The 16,002-nt window shown below is 51.8% G+C and overlaps 1 protein-coding gene across 3 annotated transcripts in view; it reads left to right on the forward strand.

The window, feature by feature from the left end:
- The first annotated feature begins 3,261 nt into the window (after positions 1–3,261).
- Positions 3,262–16,002, forward strand: part of ARHGEF9 (Cdc42 guanine nucleotide exchange factor 9) — a 188,589-nt gene continuing 175,848 nt past the window's right edge. For 2 of the 3 annotated variants that reach the window (XM_030497059.1, XM_030497058.1), the window contains exon 1: positions 3,263–3,419. The gene's annotated coding sequence lies outside the window, so the exon portion shown is untranslated. Of the gene's footprint in view, positions 3,420–16,002 lie in introns of all 3 variants that reach the window. The other variant, XM_030497057.1, reaches the window with a different exon arrangement.

Below are 16,002 nucleotides of genomic sequence, written 5' to 3' on the forward strand. Positions count from 1 at the left end.
AGGGAAGGGATGAAGGAACAGGGATGGGGAGGCCACCATTGAGCTGCCTTAAGCTGTCAATATGTGCTAGACCTGGAAAAAACAAATCAATAAATAACCCAGCTCAGGGTTTTCTGGGCCTGTTTTCACATTCACTGGTCCTTGTGGTCCCTTCAGTTTGTTAATCTATTGATGTAATACAATAGTCAAAGCAAAGTCCACTTGCTCCTGCCCTTTATGTCTCAGCTGGGCTCCACCACCTCCTATTTGAGACAAGAATTGCCCATCTTCACTGCAAGCCTGCCTGCAATTTCAGTCATTTAGTTCTCTGTGGAGCATTGGAAGTAAGTATCCAGGAATTTCCCTGGTGTAACCAGGATTTCAGGTCTTTCTGCTGATTTTAGTATCCTCAGTGTTTTCTGCAGGGTTTAGGTTTCTACTCAAATGAACCCAGTTACACTTTTGCTCCTTCTACTAGTAAGAGGGTTATTTTGGAGGGCTTTCGTAAAAGGCAGCCTAGAGCTGCTGAAGTGATGGTCCTGGAGACTGGAAAGATGGTGTGATCTGGCCTCTCAACCTCAAGCAGGGTAGGAAGATGCTGGGATGCTGAGGATACCCCTGGAAGGATGGGTGGTGAAAGAACTGCTGTGTCCATATAGCTGTAAGTTTCTTCTTTCATGGGCATGCAAGCAGCCTCCTGGGATGGTCACCACTCAGGGCTATGTGATGACACCACTAACAATCAAACACCAACATCCAGTTTCAAAAGTCAATAGGTAGAAAGGGACAGAGCTGTAGACCCTCTTGAAGACAGGACAGAACCAGGCTGCCTTAGTGACCACTGTTGGTTGGCTGGTGATGGGTGGTCCTGGTCTAGATTTTGTTCTAGTCCATAGGGGGAATAACCCCCCCCAACACAACAGTATCTTTACGGAAAACAGAAGAGGACTCATGTTCTCCACTGGTCATTTAATAGTTCATGTTTTAGAGGTTTTCCTGCAGCATGGTCATCTCTACAGCAGCAGCCAAGGAGGTCTGGAGACCTTGCTGTACAGCAGGTAAGTGCAGGAGGTGTTTCTGAGCAGACACAAATTCAGGGCCCCCTCCAGTGCTCAGTGATTTTTGGCCAACAATCAGCTTTAGCTGAAGGAAATGGAAATAATATTGTTGGCAGGGAGGGGAAAGAGGAGAACAGAATTACTTCTTGCAGTGCCCCTTTGGCTAAGGTGGCTGTTGGCAGGTGCTGGTTTAGCAGAGGGGAGAAAAAGCTCTGCCTGGTGCGCTGTTTGCCAGGATTTAAGGGCTGATACATCATAAAAGCTGGGTTTTGGGGGGAAAAAGGGGCTGAGGGTTGCAAGGTGTTACCCACATCCCTGGGAGATGCACATATGGGCATATCAGTGTTGCTGCCCCTGGATTTTGTGGTTATTGTGAGTTGTTTCTTTTCCTTTATGCATTCGCAGGTTTTCTCCAGGCCCAGCTTTGGAAGCTGTTTGATGTCCTCAGACTTGCACGTTTCTTCTCTGGAAAACTGAGCTTTTAGCTGCCTCCTGCAAGCAGGAGAATGGGAGTCATGGCTTAATGCTCCAAGTTCAAAGAGAAGATGCAGCCTGGAGAAGAGCCCTTGTTTTCACAGCCAATCTCTCATCCCATGCGTCTGACCACACAAGACAGGCAGTGCTGTGTGTGCCGGAGCTGCCCATGGATGTTTCCCTATGTCCTTTATGTTTACAGGATGGGGAGGAGTTGGGATGCAACCCCTGTGTATGGCACCAGCAGGGCTGAGCTGCTCCTTGGTAAAGGAGAAGAACAAAACCAGCCTCAAATGCTGCTGTGCCATGATGCTGTTTGCTCTGTCAGACATCAGGGAGGACACATCTCCTTCTCCCAGGCCATTGAGAGTCCCCATCTCTTGTCCTCCCTTGGAGCTTAATGAACACTCTCAAACCTCACTCTTCCTGTGGAAAAGGTGTTGTTCTCCACCTCTCTGAGACCACGAGGGCAGCCACAGACAGAGATGGAGAAGCACTGGAGCAGCTGGGGTTGAGGGGCTGGCAGAGCTCATTGCTGCCTCACCAGGTGCCAGTTGATTGTCTGATGAGCAATTTGAAGCACCTGGTTGAACCCAAATGGTTTGATTTTGCTCAGGTGGGCTTGTGGCTGTGTAAAAGGGCATAGCTCCATGTGGGAGGAGGAGAAAGAAGTGGTTTTCTTCAATGAGGGGGAAACAAAAGAAGCTGGAAAGAAGCTAATGGTGAACCTAGTCCATGATGGCAACTCCATTCAGGACTGAGGAGCCTGGATAAAATTGAGGTAGTTTTCCAATCTCAATGTATGGACTAGTCAATAGTGGAGAAGCTGTGGTGAAACCTGGAGCTTGGTCTGACTTGTGCCTGAGGCAAAGTGTCCGCCATGGGCACCTGCACGACTGGTCCCCGTGGGGCTGGGTGCCCTGGAGCCCCGGCCCGCTGTGGCCTGCAGGCCCCGAGGCCTCGGCCTCCCCACGCTCGAGGGCCGGGGTGTGCCGGGGCGGGATGGGGCCGTAACCGCGGTGGGGCCGGAGCAGACGTGGCCGCGCTTCCTCCGATTGTTCTGGCCGCGGAGGGGGGCGGCCGCGGGCACACACGGCCCGAGGGCGCGGGCAGCGGGGCAGCGCCTGCCCCTCACCGGAGGCTTCCCCTCGGGGCATCGCCACCGGGCGCCTCCCCGTCACCCCGGGGCGCTGCCGGCGGGCGCGGAGCCTCCCCCGCGGCCGCGGAGCGCGGGCGGCGCCGCGCAGGCTGCGGCGGGGGAGCGGCGCGGAGCGGCTCCTCACGCACCGGCTGCCGAGCGCTGCCCTGCGCGCTCCCGTCCGCGCTCCCGCTCGCTTCGGAGAAGATTAGTTTCTTTAAGCTCGGTTCTGTTATTTCTCGTTACTTTGGGGCAGCGCCCGGGCGCGGGGGGCACCGGCCGGCGCCGGGCGGGCCCCGACGGGACGCGGCTGCGGGGGATGCGCGGCGGCGGCGGAGCAGCGCGGCCCGCGCCGGGCCTCGGCGGGCGCTCCCCGCGCCCCGCTGCCCGCGGGCGGCCGCCGGCCCCCGGGGCAGCCCTCGCCCGGCCCGGGGCCGCCCTCGCCGCCGCGCTCTGAGCGCTCCGGGGGTCCCGGGCCGGTCCCGGGGCCGGCGGGGAGCGCTCCCCGGGACGGCGGCGGGAGGCAGGTCCCGGGGGCGGCCCGGCGGATGGGGCCGTGCATGGCACCAGCACCCCCTTTCCAGCTTCTTTTGGGTTGAATTTGGTTTTTCTCGGAGGAGCCTCGCACCCATTAAGTTCTTCTCTATTATTTTTAATTTTTATTTTTTTTTATTCTTATTTTTTAACATTTCAACTTGAAGACACCAGCGGAGAGTTGCACTTATTTCCCGGGACCGTGTTATCGTGCGGCGCCGAGGCCATGCGGTGAGGTAAGAGCGGGGCCACCACCGGCACCTCTCGGGGGAGAGGGGTCGCATCGCTGTTCCGTGTGTTCTTACCTGATAAATACGGGTCCCCCCCTGCGCAGGTACCTGCAGGACACCCCCGTCACCCCAAATGTGAGCACAGAGCCGCCAGGTTCAGCTCAGTTCTGAAAAACCATCTCTGTGTAACGTAAAATGGTTTTTTTTTCATGTTTGTTTTTGTTTGAGCTACTGAAGAAGCACAAGTTGAAGCTGAGCTGAGTGCGGGCCCGATTCTGATCGCAGCCTCGTTTAATTTTCCACTCTGTGTGTCACTTTTCAGTAGTTTATGGCTGGTTTACGCTCGGGTGAGCTGCCCAAGAACTGGGTCGTTACTCACCCAACCTGAATCAAAGGACGGCTGAGTCCAGGAGAGCGTTTCTGTTGGCTGTAGCGAATGGTTTTTGGTGGGGAGGGCTCAGTCCTGACTGGTTTTAGTAGTCTCAGGGAAGCGGATGGGGCAACCTCAGCGAGAAAGTCTTACTCATGTGTTTACAGAGCCTGGCTGGAGGGTTCCTGTTAGATGCCGTGTTCAGATTGCCACCTCTGTGGTTTTGTTTTACACCTTCACGTTTGTGAGATGAGATGTTTCAAAATACAGGGATTAATAACTGATAGAACCTTCCTGCTCCTCCCTCATGCTTTATTCTAAGATGAGGCACGATGCTCGCCAGCCCCAGCTCCGTTTTTAAGTTGGGCTGAGCCGAGGTGCAGAAGTTGTTGCACAGGGCTCAGAGGTTGTGTTGATTCCAGGTTATCAAAACCTCTGTCCGTGATGCAGCGAGCTGGATCTAAACGTGCTGTAACTGTTTAAATAAAGTATTTATGGAATGCTGCTCACTCCCTCCACGGTATCTTCACTGATTGGCTTTGGGGAAAATAAAAATGCCAAATTTACGCCTGTTAAAGTAAGTTGACTTGTCCTGGTTTGATTTCAAGGTGTTCCTGTAGGAGAACCAGCCGGGTGGTTGTGTCAGGGTGGGAGAGGGATGTGCTGTGCCTCCTGGCATCCGCGGTACTGAGGAGTTTATGCACCAAGAGCCTCCTGGAGCAAAATCTTGTGTGTCACTGGTGCCTGCTGTGGTGGGGATGTGGGGCAGGACGCATGGCTCTGTGGCCTTAGGATGGGCTCTGTCATTCAGAGAGGTGGCACTGAGCTCACTGCTGTGCTCTCCTGCAGCAGAAGACCTGTCCCAGAGCCCAGGAGCTCGGGTGGCTGCTGCTGGGTGTCTCAAACCAGAGCTCTGGTGGTGGTTGTCACTTGCGGAGGTGCGACCTGAGCTCTTTGGCATGAGGAGCTGGTGGTCCAAGGGGAGAAGCTGCGCATGGGAGGAGGAAGCAGCAGGTGCATCGCACATAGGTGTTCAGGCAAGGGCAGGGAAACTCATCGTTGCCTTCGGGTGAGCCTCCTGATGAGTTAAGCTGGAGGCGCTGGAGGAAGGTTTGCCTTGAGAAGATGAGTCTGGAAACTGCAATTCCTGATCCTGTGTACTCAAAGTCATGGGTATAACAGGTTGATTTTCTGGCCCTTTGCTCCATTTTTGGTTTGTCCCATACCTGTTGCAAACATTACTTCTTCCCATCCTGGTTCCCCAAGCACTGGAGTTTCCTGCCCTCTCCTACTGCTGTTACTGCTCTTTCCCTGAGTGCTAATTGCTCTCAACCATCCTGTTCAGTGGTTTTCTGTTCTTTTCAGCCTGCAGGCTCCTGTGAGACTTCCAGGTGAAGCGTGAGAATGGGTTTGCTTTTAGGTTTATCTTACTAGAACCTCTCAGAAATAGTCTTGGGAATCCTGAGGATCTAAGGCTGGGAGGTGAAAACCACCCAGCTCATTACTGCAGCCTGGTTACGCTTGGGGCAGCTGTTTCTGCCTGTTGGTTGGTTGTTGGTTCAACCTGGCTGGTTGGTTGTGTCTTGTGATCTCAAAGACTTCTCTAATTTTTGCCTCCTCCATGGCCGGGTTCCTGCCAGTAGCACGAGCCAGGGATCTGACCACGTGTCTTGCGTGGTGGCCTCTTGCCAGCCATGTTTCAGGGCGTAGAGCATCACCAACCTTGATATTTTAGGGGTTTTATGTATTTAAGGTTTGTTGCATTTGGCCTTCTTACGTCAAACATGCAATAGCTGGCTGTGGAGAAGAGGTTATTTCCATGTTCAGTGCTGACATAAGGATACAACATTAACTTTCCGTTAAATGACAGATTTATTGGAGTTTTCATCTAAGCAGTATGACCTGAAAACCTGAGTTATGATTTGCCAGAAGGGGGCATTTTCCAAACACCACAGAGGATTTCAATAGCACAGGAGATGAGCAGGGTGAGCTCAGCTTGATAATTCCGCAGGCAGGGATGCACATCTGGAAACCACAGCTGCTTGGGGAAGAGTTCCCTGGTGCCTAAATGGAATAAGATTATTGTGCACCTACACGCTAGTGAATTATCACAGACTGGTTTGGGTTGGAAGGGACCTTAAAGCTCATCCAGTTCCAACCCCTGCCACGGGCAGGGACACCTTCCACTAGAGCAGGTTGGTCCAAGCCCCTGTGTCCAACCTGGCCTTGAACACTGCCAGGGACGGGGCAGCCACAGCTTCTGGTGCTCAGCTGCAACCTTGGCTGGTGGGAGCTGCTGTGTGGGGCTGTGACAGCCCTCATCCCCTCTTCATAGCTAGGGAGGACAAGGCAGAGACAAGTTAAGTGAGCTGGTGGAAGAAGTAGGGTGAAAACCTCTTCTTTCTTTACTTGTCTCCTGTTCAACATGCCAACTGCTGGGTATACAATTTTCCTTGAAAAGTGGCCTTTTTGTTGTGTATTAGTCTACCTCTGGAGCAAAGGACTCAGCTCTGGGTCTCTGAACAGCTCGTTCTGATGTGCTTTGTGACACTTTGTGCTTTATATGTGCTAAATCCAGCAGTAAGGGACTAAATTTGGCCAGTTGTGTTAGTTCCAAGAGGACAGAAGGGAAGCTTCTAGCAGCTTCTCAGAGAAGCCCCCCTGTAGCCCCCCTGCTACCAAAACCTTGCCGTGCAAGCCTGGTACAATACCTTTAGGCAGGTAAATAACTAGGTCCAAAAAACCTTGTAGAAATGGTTTCTGCCCCTCTTTGGAAAAATTATGTATGACACCAATGTTTGATGACAAGTGTCATGAGCAGAGCTAGAGAGATGGTAAATGATGAGATGTCAGAAGGATGCTGTGTGTGAGGGTGGTCCTCCTCCCTGTGCTGGATGCTGAACACTGCATCTCCTGCAGCTGAGGAGGGTCAGAGGTCCCTGCACTGGAAGGGGATGGCAGCAGAGCCCCAGCACATGATGTTTGCAGCTTCAACCCTGTAGCTCTTGCATCCAACTATCAGGTGAAAGGCAAAAAGCTCTTGAGCTTGGAGGAGGGCACAGGTGGTATCCATATTGAGCACTGGTTTAGTCCTTTCCTGCTCACACATCCTCAAGGCCAGCAGGGCTGTGGAATACCCAGTTCTGTTTTGCTGTAGGAGTTTCAATTTGCTTTTCTTTGTGTTTGGGATTGCAATCCATTTTGATTCCTCATTCGCAGTAGAGGCTCTAACAGGTCAACACGGGAGCAGTTTGAATGCAGTTGCTTCTTCTTGGTGCCTGATGCAGTGCCGGTGGTTGCCCTTTTCTTGCTGGGACCTGTGCCGTCTGCAGATGAGTTGCCTTACCATGCGATGCACTGGGTCAGCCCTGCTCCGAGCTTCCTGCACTGTGGTGGTGTTCAGATTCACCCCAGCCAAGCTGAGATTGAAGCCTTCAAATCATAACCCGCTCTGACGTGATGTTTTCTCAAGGACTGCAGGGTAGTGAAATACCCGTGAGAGAAAAGCCATGTCCAGATGTTGGAAAAGGCTCGGTGCAGTAATGAATTATCCACAGCCATTCCCAGGCTGGACGCCTTCTGTTTCAAGCCACTGGTGTGGTTTTGCCTGCTTCCCGGCCTGGATTTGGTTCTGGTGCTTTGCTTGTTGCGGGAGCTGCATCCCAGGAGCCCGGAGGAGGTGAGCTGGTGCGTTGCAGCGCTTTCCCATGGTGTGTTCTCCCAGGAGCTGGCGTGCGCCGCCGCACAGGAAATTCTGGTTGCACCATTATTACAGAGCCTATTGTTTGGGGCAAGAGCAGGATTCAGTCTTGCTCACATCCTACAATGTCTCGCTGCGTTAAAAGGATGTTGCAGAGTATCCAGGGCTGCTGGTGGGGCGGTGGAGCTCGGAGCTGCTTTTGTGCCGAGTTCACGCTTAGCCCAGATCCCTGTGTTTGTGCTCATACTCACTGCTTGGGTTTTTATGGGAATCCACAGGGTTAAGGAAATCTCGGAGTGAAACCAGAGTCAGGGCATGGTCCCTCATCCCAGTTGGCAGCTTCTTGCTGCTCAGCTCGCTCATGCTTGCGGGTGATGTGTAGCAGATGCGTTGAGTGGTGCAGAATCAGCATACACGGGTGTGTGGGGATACAGGAACCCATCAAAGCCCTGCCTTTGAGATGCCAAGACCCGTGGCCTGGATGGCACAGGCATAAATAGGCAAGTACAGCACGTGGCAGGCTCTGTTTTCATCTGCTGCAGCCTCGTGGTGAGACCGAGGATGCCTGTTAACCCGTCCATGCCTTAGTTTCTTATCTGAGCACTGGCGTGAACGCTGCGCTGCCTGTGTTTGCTTTCACTTTGTTTTTCCTTACCTAATCTTTGTGGCTGAGATGGTTGGCAGCGATAGCCGTGTTTCCCAGGCTGTGCCCTCCCTGTTGCAAACCACGGCTCCTCACCCGTGCGAACCGCAGCTCCTCTCGCACAGGGCTGCGTGTCATGTTTGGCTATGACTTGCCTGCTGGCAGAGCGAGAGGATTTGAAAGCTTTGCTGTCTGAATCGGGGATGGTTGCTCACCCCTGGGGTTGCCTGCCCAGCTCTCAGCTCCCCCTCACTGGGTTTTCCTTTGCTTTTGGCTGACATCCCAACAGAGGGAAAGCACCAAACTGGGGCAGGTATAGAGTGAAGCTGCACATTTGATGTTTCTTCACCCCTGCACACCGGGGCAGAGCTAAGCATTGAAGTTCCCAAGGCTTTTGCAAACTCTGTGTCCCAAGAGCTGAGCTTTTGCTGCCCCGGTAAAGCCCTGGTGAGGCTGTCCTGGCTGCACAGAGCTGCCAGCAACCGGCCTCCCAGCTGGAGGGAATTTGGTGCTGGAGAGTTGTCTCAGTCCAAATGCTGCATTTTGGTTTATGTAGGTGAGAAGATGAGTCCCCTTGGATCTAGCACAAGGCAGCAGGAGATGCCCACCAGCTCCTTCACTGCTGCATCAAACTGCTGGTATCTTCACTTCAGTAGACACCAGCTTCAGCTTGAGGGCTCTGCTGGGTTTGTGGAAACTGAGTGACTGATGCCACTGTGTGCTGGCGTAAGAAAGTGATCCAAAATACTTCTCTGATGCTATGGTGATGAGTGGAGCAAAGCATGTGCCTGGCAGAGGGATGGGGAGCCTGGCAGCAGCCGTCCTGCATCCCTCATCCGAACAAGCCACACTGGGAGCAGTTGTAGCTCATTTGCTCCTGCTGCTCCTTGTGTGCCGGGGTGGCAGCTGATGCTGTCCCACTGAATCTGGGTTGACATTGTCTGTCGGAGGCCTCCATACACTCAGAGGCTTGTTTGAGGGAACCATTAATCAGTTTAAAACTGCCTCGTTTCACTCGCGTGTATGAGAAATGCCTATTGTGTGTCAGAACAATGGCACCGATGTGAGCGGCTGCCCTCGGCGCTGGGGCTGTTCAGCTGAAGTGCATCAGGTCACATGTCTGGCCGGAGCCCTGTGCTCATGGAGCCTCTGGACTCTCAGCTTCGGCCAGGCACTTGTGTTGGGATTCTCTGCAGCACCACGGCGGTGCCTGGCCTCCTGGTATAGAGGATGTTCCTGGATGAAGATGGCACCAGGGTCCTGCCTGAGCTCGGGCACCACAGCAGAGAGCGAGCAGGAGGAGGAGGAGAGCAACCACCAGGATTCTGAGCAGTGCAAGGAGTTGGGTTTGCACTGGAAGGACGCTTCATGGTGAGCAAAGGCACCAGCCCCAGAGCGCGTTGCCATCTTCCCATCCCTCCTGTCTGCCGTAGGGAGTTTGGCAACATTCCTGAGCGCAGAGCACATCCTAAACTTCTCTCATTCCACACCATAGACCAGAGCGGGAAGAGGCACCAGCAGCAGTGAGAGCAGGCGAGCAGCACACCCCGTGTCCCTTGGTGATCCTCTGCAATCACACATGGAGCATCTGCTTATAGATAACAGGCAAAGCCAGGAGAAACAGCAGCAGTGCTTGATGTGGTGGCCTGTGAGCATTGTCACACTGTGCTGTGTGCCTCCACAGTGCAGGTGATGCTCGGTGTGAGCAATGCTGGCAGGCTGAGCATGGCCGGGGTGAACACATGGAGCCCACCACAGCCCGGGGATGCTGTCTGCAGCCACAGGGATGATGGCTGCGTGTGTTTTCCAGTGAGGTTTTATACGGCAGCAGCTGGTGAGTTTACGTTATGTGGTGTAAGTCCTGCCAAAACAATTTCTTCCTGTTATTGCTCCTCCAGCCTTAGCGGAGCGATAAGAGCCTTTTGCAGGGAGCTGGTTTCTCCCAGGGGCTCCCCTGCTCCGAGCCAGGAGCTGTGAGCACAGTTCTCAGGGTGACTTTAGCTAAATTTCAGAGTTACCTTTAGTTAAATGATAAAGGGAAGATGGGAGTGTAGTTTGTGTAGGGTCCGTCTGCAACCGAATGGATCAGGTTCGTTTTAAGTGATATTTCCCAAGAAATCTCTCTTCAGTTGCCCAAGGAGGTAGCTAAGGATGGCAAAGACCTTGGCCTTGAAGACAAGGCTTGTGGAAGTGGAAGTTGGCTTTGCTTGGACCTGGATGGAGGTGGGAGAGCACAAGACTCATCACTTCTCTAGCTTGGACCTTGTGGCTTCTGCTGATGTTCCATGTTGCCGCACCATTTTGTTTCCCTTGCTACACAAGTGCTGCTGAATGTGGGTTTCTGCTCCTGCAAAGGAAGATTTTTAAGGCCAAACCTTAAATATTCTAATGGGAATGAAGATGGATCTTAAACCCTCTTCTGCTTGGGTTTTAATTCCTTTCAAGTGAACTGAACCTAAAGCAGAGCCACAAGAAGGTTTGCAGGGTTCCAGCACGGGCCCGTGGAAGGCGGTACCAGATCAGCCACAATTACTCATGATGAAGGAATCATTTTCAGGTTTCCTGATTGCAAACACAGCTCCAGAGCTGGGAGGCCTTTTGCCACCACCTAATAATTTGAATTGAATAGGCTGCGATCCCGTTCCTAAGAGTGGGCTGCTGAGAGGAAGGAAAAACAGGAACAAAGTCACTCAGTCGCTAGGTGAGGTGCTGCCCTTCTGAATAAGGGCGGTAGGGCAGTCCCGGGGGGGGCAGGTCACCACTTCACCTGTGGAAAGCAAGGCTTGGGGTGGATATGGGCCTGGAATGGTGTCTCCCTCAAGCAGAAGGGAGCTGAACTGCCCCGCAGTCTAATGCTGTGATCTGCGTAAAGTAAGTTGGTGCTTGAAAACAGGATTCCTGCAGATGGGATCTGCTGGAGCAATAGCGAAATCTTTGCTTCTGACTCGTCAGTGGTTGATGTTTTCTTGCTCTGGATTATAACCCCCAAGGGTAGGCATTGCCTTCTTGGCCTCTCTCTGGTCTATAATAGGTCCCTGCACCTTCTTGCCATAATAAGTTAAAGCCAAGCATTTAAATAAACTTTTATGAAGATAATGAGTGGCATGAGGTAGGAATATTTGTATAAAAGGGAGGAAAATAAATGCATTTCAGGGCATAAGCCAGCCCATGTTTGGCAGAGCTAGAAGCAATTTTCTCCAAGGCACGGATTATTCCATAATTACTCATAAATGAAGTTCTTGCCTTCTTCCTCTGAACCATTTGCCCTTGTCCAGAGCATAGGAGGAAGCAGTGGAAGCCCTGTGTGATCCCGGCTGTTTGTATTCCTTAACGCTCCTCTGATTATAATCAGTGGGTTTTGCACCCATAAAGACTGTCTATAATAAATAGAGGGAGTCTATTTGTATGGTTTCAGGCTTGGGCTCTGAGTGATAATTACTCTCTAATATTTCCAGGCACCTTGCTTTGATTCTTGATGGTTTCACCTTTATTTACAGCTACAGCGTAAACACGTTTAATAGAATAAGAGTTGAAAACACAATGTTTTCTTGGGGGAAAAGCTTTCCTGCAGGATGGTGTGGGACAACTCCATGGATCTGTGCGGTGCTATAGCCAGGGGACACTGACCTGATCACTATGTGCTCCTAGGGGCAGAAAAGCAAAAGCATTGCCTGTCTTCCTTCAAACACACTCACAAAAGCAGGTGCAGCTTTTGCTGGGAGCAGGATGGAGCCACTGATTTAGGTATAAAGTTGTCTTCGGAGACCAGGTCTGTGAACGGTGGTGCTGGAGAACCCTCTCTGCTGCATTTCCCTGGTTCTTTATATATCTTCTGCTGTGTGAGGATAAATAAATTGCAACAATGAACATGAGATACGAGATCCCTAATTCAAGTTTAGTTTAGGCACCTAAGTTTGAGTGTGTAAGTGGGAAGCCTGAAGATGCAGCTCTGCTCCCTGGCACTTGGGATGTGGTTGGTAGGAGCTGTGGTTCCGGGTGTCTGTGAGATGGAGGGGCTGTGAGCATTTCCTGAGCATGCAGGGGGCTTTCTAGAGGAGTAGCAATATGGGACAAAATCTGTGTAAAGAATGCATTGGATTACCCTTTGGAGCCCTGTGTTAGTGTGCTGTTTCTTTCTGCTGGTGGTAACAAGCTGGGGTTCAGCCTCATGTGGCTTAAATTGTGATTTCTAGCCATGAGGGTGTGGGGAGATCATGTTTTGAGTGGGGTAAACAACAGCCAGATTTGGCCTGGAGGCTATGGATCTGCACTGCTGTAGTGCTGGGTCAGAACTTCATATCCAGCTCCCAAATTAGGTGCTTAATTCATTTATCTCTTCCTTTGTCCCATCTCTGCTATTGCATCCGACCGGCCAGGGAGGCAGGGAGTCAGAGGAGGGGTGGCTTGGGGGGAAGTTTCAGTGCAGTCGTCTTTTGGGGCTGAAAGCAAGCTGAACATGGGCATGTGCCTTTGCCACGAGGATCAAAAAGATGGGGTTTAATTGTGTACATGGGTGCTTCTCTTGCTGCCTCATTCCTGATGTCCCTGGGCCTGTTTTCATCACCCACTGGGGCCATGGGGCAGAGTGGTCTCTCCCTGACATATCCACACCCTCAGCTGATGCTGTCAGGACCAAAGCATCTGCCTGCCCACGTGCCGGGGGAGCTCTTTGCAACCCTGCCCCATTGCCACGTCTTTCAGGGTGATTATTTTTGGCACGCTGACTGTGTTGGGTTTCTTGATTTTCTTGCTGTGAGTAGTTGTGAAATAGCGGCTGTTCTGCTAAAGCCCACCAGTGAATAAAGTTAATGAAAGATCCCTCTGGATCTTTCTCTGGGAATTGAGTTTTGTTCAGGTTTTCTGCTGGACAAGCCCATATTCTTCTTAAGCACTTCTTTTGTCTCCTCTGGAGGAAGAGGTCACTTTTTCCACGCCGCTGACGTGAATGGTGAATCACAAGGGCTGTGGGAAAGTGCTGTCACTGGCACCAGTAACCTGTCACAATATTACCCATCTTCATCCTGGTGGCCTCGGGTGTTTTGCAGCCCGGGTGCCAAATGGTTGGGTATGACTGCAGTTCAGAGGGCTTCTTGAATGGGATGGACAGGAAGGATTGGCTCCTTAAAAACGTTTATTTCAAGGGAGTGATATAGTGTACGTATGGGAGAGCCTGTTCGTTTTACTACAGGAAGGAAGTGTGTCAGCACGTAGCAAAGATCCAGCATATGGCCTGCAAGCCAAGGTGATTTTGCCTCGGTGCTGAGTGCTAGCTCCAGCCAAATGAAAGACACAACTGGAATAACATCCAGGAGATGCTGCAAACCCTGGTAGTGCTGTGAGCCGAGCCAGGGCTGGCCCTGTCCTGCCTGTGCGGGCAGGTTGAGCGCCGGAGTGGGAGTTCCTGCAGCTCTTGCACCAGCTGAGCAGGGTTTGAACCTCACCACTGAGGAAACACGAGGTGCTGTTGCCTTGACTCACTTGGGCTGGTCCTGTGCCTCCAGCGGGGTGCACGTCCTTGGAGAAACCTGCAATGGAAGTGTTCAAGGCCAGGTTGGACACAGGGGCTTGGACCAACCTGCTCTAGTGGAAGGTGTCCCTGCCCGTGGCAGGGGTTGGAACTGGATGAGCTTTAAGGTCCCTTCCAACGCAAACCAGTCTGGGATTCTATGTAATCAGCACATTGGTTTTTTGCACAATAGCAATGTTTGTACATCCCATCCATACTGTGCAATTTCCTGTGAAAACTAGATGTTGTCTGGATGTGTTCCCAAACTGTTTGTGCCTTTAAAGCAGGGGTGGAGATGTAGGTGCCCTGGGCTCATCCTTGGAGATAAAGAGATGCGCCTTCAGAGTGGATGTGATGGGCACTTTCAGGTTGACTGGTCTTGTCCTTTCCTGCTTATAGTTTTTGTTTAGTCCCTTGCCACCCATAGCAATAAATTCACTTGCTGTTGAAAAGGAGTTATTGGAGAGACTCAACAGAATATAGAAAAGGGTGAAATAAAAAGATGCCTAATACATGGAACACAATCTCCAGCTCCTTGTAAAAATGATTCAGGCTTTGTTCCACAAATGGTGATAAGGGGAATCTTTAGCTGCTCCTGCTCAGCTGGGTCTTTTAACCCTAAAAACGGGTAAGTGTATCCTTGGGGAGGGCAGGGTGGGAAGGCAGAGAGAGACAGTGTGTGTGCACAGCCCCATCCCAGTGGCGGGGGCACAGCCAAAAGATGAAAGAGCTCATCAATAATGATGCTGATTGAATCCGATGTGGCTTCCCTGTGTTCCAAGCCGGCTCCCGCTCCATCGCCCAGCGGAGTGTGGCTGGCTCGAGCGGGGCCCCGGGGCGTGAGGAATGTGAGCTGACAGCCCCTTTTGCAGGGAAAAGCCACATCGGGCAGAACGCGCAGCGGTCCAGACAGGGGATGCGCTCACAGTGCTTGTTTGGTTTAGTATCCATTTTGGGTCAGCAGGGCAGGCTTGCACTGACAAACTCAGGTTTGGAAGTTCTGGGTTGTAAGATGTGCATGTGAGGACCAGCTCTGTCTGAGCTGGGCTGCAGGAATGCAGGATAACACCTACAGCAATGGCAGCATCGTCACTAAAACTGGGCTCCAGGCATCATCCACTGATACCCTGCAGAGTAACCACTGTGTGTGCCAGCCTGGGCTGACCACGTGGTCCTGGCTGCTGTGTGAAAATAAGAGTTATTTGTGGTGTTGCTATGGGGGGGAGAAGGCAGGAGAAAGGTGTCTGCATGGCCTGGAGGCACCCCTAAAAGCTCTGTGCCTCTCTGGGTGAAAGCCCCAGGCAGAGAGCATGCACCTAGTGGTCACGGTGCTTTTCTAGAAACACAAGATTAGGTTTTCACATACCTAAAGGCAATTTTGTGCAAGGCCGCCTGCCTTCCCAAGTTGGATGTGCTGGAATACAGCAGTAGGTGTCATTGGCCTGTCTGGAACATCAAACCTCCAAATACCCAGATATTGGGTTGGATTTTACTCAAAAACGTTGCAGAAGACTCTTAAAGCAGTTGTTTGCTCTTGAAGACAAAAACACTGATACCCTGGGCTCCAATCTGAGACTTGCCACCCATTTCAGAGCACGGTAAGGCTGTACCTCACCTTTCCTTGGTGAGGTAGGTTTTCTGTGACGTGGTGCTTGGGGAATTGAGAGCAACCAACTGTTCAGTCCTGTGCCGTTGTGTCTGTGTTGAAAGGAGGTGTTGGTTGTTGTGGTTTGCTGTGCTATAAAAGAAGGCTGTGAAGCAGGTTTGTTCCCAGCAGCCTGCTCATGAGAGCTGGGAACAGCACTCCTGCCTGCGTCATTGCCTTTCCATTTCCCTCCTTTGACATGATGTTTGATGGAGAAACCTGAAAGAGGTGATGGTTCCTGTTCAAACTGCTGTAGGGAAAAAGGGCAGGGAGGAAAGAAGTACAGGGGAAATCCCACCTACATAGCTGCCTAAAAGGAATAGGTCAGTCGGGATCTCCCTGGAGATAGAAGTAGGGTTTAGAGGGAGCAGTTAAGTACGTGTGAGATGCCCTTTGTCATCGCCAGGGCAATGTAAGGGAGTTGCTGAGTAATATGCTGTGAAGTAATTCTTGGAAATGCTTGAGCAGAACTGGTTGCTGCATGTGCTCCCAGTCTTTGCATGGGAATTTGGGGCCATCGTTGGCACGCAGCTCTTTGTTTCTGATCCTGAGCTGGAAGCACTGAACATACGTTAACACAGACTCATAGACTGCAGGGTTCGTAACTATGGCAATAGAACTACAAATGTGACCCTCTGCACCTACTTTCAGTGTAATTTTGGTGAGCTGCCCTGTAAGATGGCACTTATTTTTTCTAGTAGTAATTGCATGTCAAAGAGGAAATA

Source organism: Strigops habroptila, chromosome 9, assembly GCF_004027225.2.
Source record: "Strigops habroptila isolate Jane chromosome 9, bStrHab1.2.pri, whole genome shotgun sequence".
NCBI classification, from domain to species: Eukaryota; Metazoa; Chordata; class Aves; order Psittaciformes; family Psittacidae; genus Strigops; species Strigops habroptila.